Raw genomic sequence first — 6,385 nt, 5'->3', positions numbered from 1 at the left:
TTGACTCCTTTAGATACCTTGTGTAAGTGGAGTCATACAGTATTTGTCTCTTTTTGTGTGACTGGCTTATTTCACATGACATAATGTCTTCAAGGTTCATCCATGTTTTAGCATGTGATAGGATTTCCTTCTTTTTATGGCTGAATAATATTCCACTTGTATGTATGCCTTAGTCTGCTCAGGCTTCTATGACAAAATACCATAGACTGGATGGCTGAAACAACAGAAATTTCTCACAGTTCTGGAGGCTCCGAAGTCTGAGATCAAGTTGCTGCCAGACTCCGTCTCTGGTTAGGGCCTTCTTTCTGGTTCACAGATGGTCATCTTCTTGCTGTGTCCTCACATAGCAGAAAGGGCAAGGAAGTTCTTTAGAATCTCTTTTACAAGGGCTCTAATCCCATTCATAATGGTTCCACCTTCATGATTTAATCACCTCCTAAAGGCTCCACTTCCAAATACCATCACATTGGGAGTTAGTATTTAACAAATGACTTTTTTTAAAAAGACTTATTTATTTATTTTAGAGAGAGGGAGCCAGGGGACGGGCAGTGGGAGAGGGAGAGGAAGAGAGAATGTCCAGCAGACTCCCTGCTCAGGATGGAGCCTGACACAGGGCTCAGTCTCAAGTCACTGAGATCATAACCTGAGCCAAAATCAAGAGTTGGGTGCTTAACCAACTGAGCCACCCAGGCGCCCCAACATACGAATTTTGAGGGGACAAAAACATTCAGTCTGTAGCAACATATACACCACATTTGTTTATCCATTTATCTGTCAATAGACATTTGGGTTGCTTACACCTCCTGGCTACAAATTTTGCTATGAACATGAGTGTGGAAATATCTCTTCAAGACCCTGCTTTCAATTCTTTTGGATATATACCCAAAAGTGAGATTGTTAAATCTTGTGGTAGTTCTATTTTTCATTTTTTGAGGAAATTCCATAATGTTTTCTTAGTGAGTTATACCATTTTACAATCCCAACAGTGAACAAGGGTTTATATTTCTCCACATCTTCACCAGCACTTGTTATTTTGTGTTTGTTTTTATTTTTATGGTGATGTAATATCTCACTGTGGTTTAATTTTCATTTCCTTGAAAATTATAGATATTGAGCATCTTTTTATATGCTTGTTGACCATTTGTATATCATTGTTGGAAGAACATCATTCAGGTCCTTTGCCCATTTTTAACTGGGTTATTTGATTTTTTGTTGTTGAGTTGTAGGAGTTCATTATATAGTATGGGTGTGTTGATTACATCCTTTGATGTTCAAAAGTTGTTAAGTTTGATGTAGTCCCAATTGTTTATTTTTGTTTTTGTTGTCTGTGTTCTTAGTGTCATATCCAAAATATCACTGCCACATCCAATGTCATGAAGATTTTCCCCTGTGTTTTATTCTTGGAGTTTTATAGTTTAGGGTCTTGTGTTTAGGTCTTTAATTCATTTTGAATTAATTTTTGTATATAGTGTAAGATAAGGGTCCAGTTTCATTCTTTTGTATGTGGATATCCAGTTTTCCTAATACAATTTGTTGAAGAGTCTGTCCTTTCCCCACTGAGTGGTCTTGGCACCCTTCTTAAAGATAATTTCACTATACACATGATGGTTTATTACTAGGCTTTTTATTCTATTCCATTTGTCTATATGCCTGTCTTTATGGAAATAACACACTGTTTTGATAGCTATAACTTTGTAATATGTTTTGAAATCAAGAAGTGTGAGGCCTCCAACTTTGTTCTTTTTAAAAATTGTCTTGGCTATTTGGGATCCTCTGAAATCCCGTATGAATCTAGGATAATTTTTAATGCAAAAATAGAAAATTGGGACATCAAACTTAACAATTTTTGTACATCAAAGGACACATCAATAGGCTGAAAAGGCAACCTATAGAATGGGAGAAAATATTTGCAAGTCATATATCTAAGAAACGGTTAATATCTGTAATATATAATGAACTCCTTTTCTGAAAAAAAAATGCAGTTGGGGTTTTGAAAGATATTGCATCGAATCTGTAGCTTGCTTTGAGTAGTATGGACATCTCAACAATATTAAGTTTTCCAATCCATGAGCACAGATATCCTTCCATTTATTTTTACCATTTTAAATTTCTTTTAGCAATGTCTTGTCATTTTCAGTATATAGGTGTTTCACCTCTACAGATAGGTTTATTCTTAAATATTTTATTCATTTTAATGCTAATGCAAATGGAATTTTTTTTAATTTCCTTTTCAAATTGTTTGTTAGCATATAGAAATGCAACATATTTTTGTTTCTTGATTTTTGTATCCTGAAACTTTGCTGGATTTGTTTATTAGTTTTGACAGTTTTTATGGAATCTTTATGGTTTTCTACATATAAGATCATTTCATCTGCAAACAGGAATAATTTTACTTCTTTTCTGATTTAGATGTCTTTACTTTTTTATTGCTTAATTGGTATGGCTCGGATTTTCAGTACTATGTCAGATAGGAGTGGTGAGAGTGGACATCCTTACCTTGTTCCTGATCTTAGAGGAAAAGCTTTCAGTTTTTTACCATTGAATATAACGTTAGCGGTAAGCTTTTTGAATATGGCTTTTATTATGTTGAGGTAGTTTACTTCTATTCCTAGGCTGTTGGGTGTTTTTATTATAAATAGATGTTGATTTTTGTCAAATGCTTTTTATGCAGCCTTTGAAATGATCATGTGAGTTTTGTCCCTCATAATGCTAATGTGTTATATTACATTTCTTGATTTGTCTATGTTGAACCATCCTTATAGCCCAGGAATATATTTCCCTTGACTATGGTGTATAATCCTTTTAACATGCTGTTGAATTCAGTTTGCTGTTATTTTGTTGAGAATTCTTGCATCAATATTCATCATTTTGTATCATTGTATGGTGGCCTCAGAGAATGAGCTTAGAAATGTTCCCTCCTCTTCAATTTTTTTGGAAGAGTTTCAGGAAGATTGATGTTAATTGATGTTAATTTTTTGAGATTTTATTTATTAATTTGAGAGAGAGAGGGAGCATGAGCGAGGGAGAGGCAGAGGGAGAAGAAGAAGCAGACTCTCTGCTGAGCAGCAAGCCCAGAGCTGGGCTCAATCCCAGGACCCTGGGATCCTGACCTGAGCCGAAGGCAGACACTTAATCAACTGAGCCACCCAGGCGCCCTGATGTTAATTGTTCTTTAAATGTTTGGTAGAGTTCTGCAGTGAAGCCATCTGGTCCTAAGCTTTTCTTTGATGGGAAATTTTTCATTACTGATTCCACATCCTTACTTGTTATTGGTATGTTAAAATTTTCTACTTCTTCATGATTCAGTCTTGATAGGTTGTGTGTTTCTAAGAATTTATCCATTTCTTCTAGGTTCACTGATTTTTTAGTACATAATAGTTCACATTATTCTCTTATAAGCCTTATTATTTCTTTGGCATCACTTATAATGTTCCCTCTTTCATTTCTGATTTTAGTTTTTGAATCATGTCTCTTTGTTTCTTAGTTAATCTGGCAAGGGCTTGCCAATTTTGTTGATTTTTTTCAAAAACAATCTCTTCATTTTGTTTATTTTTTCCCATTATTTTTCTATTTTCTGTTTCATTTACCTCTGTTCTAATCTTTATTATTTTCTTCTATTAGCTTTAGGTTTAGTTTGTTCTTCCTTTTCTAATTTCTTGCTGTGTAAAATTATTTTGTTTATTTGAGATCTTTTTTCTTTTTCTTTTCTTTTTTACACACACAGATTTCTAAACTTCCCTGCTTTCATTGCATCACATAAGCTTTGGTGTGTTGTGTTTCCATTTCATTTGTTTCAAGGTATTTTTCCCTGTGACTTATTCTTTGATCCACTGGTTGTTTAAAAATGTGTTCTTTAATTTCCACATATTTGTGGCTTTTCTAGTTTTCTTTTTGATACTGATTTCTAGTTTCATTCTATTGTGATCAGAAAAGATGCTTTGTATGATTTCAAACTTCTTGGTTGTTAAGACCTATTTTGTGACCTAAGATATAGTCTGTCTTGGAGAATGCTTCATGGGTACTTCAGAAGAATGTGTGTTCTGGTATTGTCAGGTGAAGTATTCTGTATATGTCTATTAGACCCAAATGGTCTGTGGTGTTATTCAAGTCATCTATTTCCTTATTCATCTTTTGTCTGATTTTTCTATACATTTTTGAAAGTGGGGTGTGGAAATCTCCTACTATTATTGTGTTGTTGCCTATTTCTACCCTGAATGCTGTCAAAGTTTGCTTCATTTATTTAGGAGCTCTGAGGTTTGGTGCATAAATCTTTATAACCAGTATATCTTCTTGGTGAACTGACCTTTTTTTCACTATACAATACCTTCTTTGTCTCTTGTAACAGTTTTTGATTTAGAGTTTATTTTTTCAGATACTAATATAGCTATCCCTGCTCTCTTTTACTTACTATTTGCATCATATTCCTTACTTTTAGCTCTCAACATTGGCCTCTTTTCAAGACCTTCAATGCTTCCCTCCTGTGGAGTGAGAGAGGGTGCCTTGAGTTCCTTCTAGAAATTAGGTGTATGCTACTAGGATATTTTATTATTTTTCCTGTAAATCCAGTGGACTAATGAGCAAGTTCTATGGTCATCCAGGGATGTAGCTGCCCCCCACCCCAGAGAAGAAGGTCTGAAGAGTATCAGACACTCTTGCCTGCACATTCCTGAGACCACTTCTTTAAAACCTCTCGTTGCTCCTATGTAACTACCTCTGACCAGTGAGTTGATGATTCAACAACTCAAGTCCTTTTCTAAGGGTCTCTGATATAGCTTCCCACTGGAATGGAATGGAGCTTAAAGAATTCTCAACCTTTTAAACCTCCTTCATCTCGTCTTTTGCCAAGAGTGCTCTGTGGCCTTAAAATCTAGACTGGGCAGTGGTCAAGGCTGATGGAGACCTTTGAAGTCTTTTCTGTGAAGTCAGAAAAGGGAAAGAATAAAATGAGGATTCATGCTAGATCTGTAATCATATTCTTTGCAAGTCAGGTCCTCTGAACTAACATAACACTTGGCTTTCAGCGTGAACTTTGTTGTCCATATCTGAGTGCTTGTGTTCCAAGGCTGCTCTTGGACATTTCTATTGAGTGGGGCCTTTCAAAGTAATCTCTGAGAGTACCATCTGTAGGGAAGACCACTCTCTAGCTACAGCAGCTATGACTCTACCGATGGCACACATTCCCATTTTCAACTCCCCATACCACAGCCAGCTTCAATTCTCACTGACTTCCATCCTTTGCAGAACAACATCTTCCTGTAAATGCAAATATTCAGGTTGTCCATAGCTGGCTTTGTGCCTGTGGCTCTTTGATAGAAATAAGGCTAATAATAGAGTTTTGTGTGAAAATAGAGAGCTGAATCACATCAAATAATCATGAGGCATTCTGCTGATTAATGGGCCAATTGTCCTGAAGGTCAGATGGTCTGAGCTTGGCTAGAAATCATTACAATGTGGGTTGTTACTCAAAGCAACAGCTGCCTCTTTAGAGCTTCCATTTTGGCCCAGAATAAGAAATGACAATCAAATTTTTTACTCAAAAATAGACTGTACCTTTAACTGAGGTTGCATCAGTTTGTCTTCATGTTTCCCAAAAAGGCAGCTAATCCTTGATGCATATAACCTGATTTTCCCCTTTGTCGGATTCCCAAATGTCCCATCTCCAGGTGCTTTTTCTTACTCCAATTTCTTTAAAAATTGCCTTTAAAAATATACATCAAAGTATACAAAATGTAGAGTTTATACAAAGCGTAGGGTTTATTGAACCACTTGTGTATAAGCCCTTGGTTTCCCCCCTAGTTTTTCTTACTGTCGTTTATTTGTTTTTCTCCCTTGGGCAAGGGTAGGAAAAATGCTTTCCAGTGTTTCCCCTATGGAATAAAGGAAGCCCTTAATAAAAATATTCTATCACTGAAAATAAACTATTGGTACGCTTGCCACAAGGGACAAACCAACAAAAGACATCATCAGGAAATGAAAACATTTTGGTAGGTTTCAGTGTGGTAGCTTCCAATTTAGTGAGCTTTTACTGGTGTGCAGTGGGTTTTTTTCTCAATTACTTTATTTTCCTTTTTTAGTTAGAGGAAGCTATTATTATATTTTGATAGAAGATGACCACTTTGGCTTTGCTAAAGCAATCATTCAGGACAGATCAGAAAGGTTAAGAGACTTCCTCACCAATGACTGCCCATTCTGGGCCTGCTGCTCACCCTGTCCTTGGGTCTAGCCAATGGACCCTCTAATAGGGAGTTGGTCTTACCAGGAGGCCTTCTGTGTCTTGACTTCTGACAATTTCTTGACTAACTTCTTCCATTTACCCCCTACCCCCACCACCCCCCCCCCACACACAAGAATCAATACTCCTGAGAGACACCTCAGGCCTCACCAT

The sequence above is a fragment of the Callorhinus ursinus genome, unplaced genomic scaffold (genome assembly GCF_003265705.2).
Source record: "Callorhinus ursinus isolate GAN/ISIS: 27379988/994484 unplaced genomic scaffold, GSC_fseal_2.0 scaffold65, whole genome shotgun sequence".
NCBI classification, from domain to species: Eukaryota; Metazoa; Chordata; class Mammalia; order Carnivora; family Otariidae; genus Callorhinus; species Callorhinus ursinus.
This window is presented reverse-complemented; position numbering follows the sequence as displayed.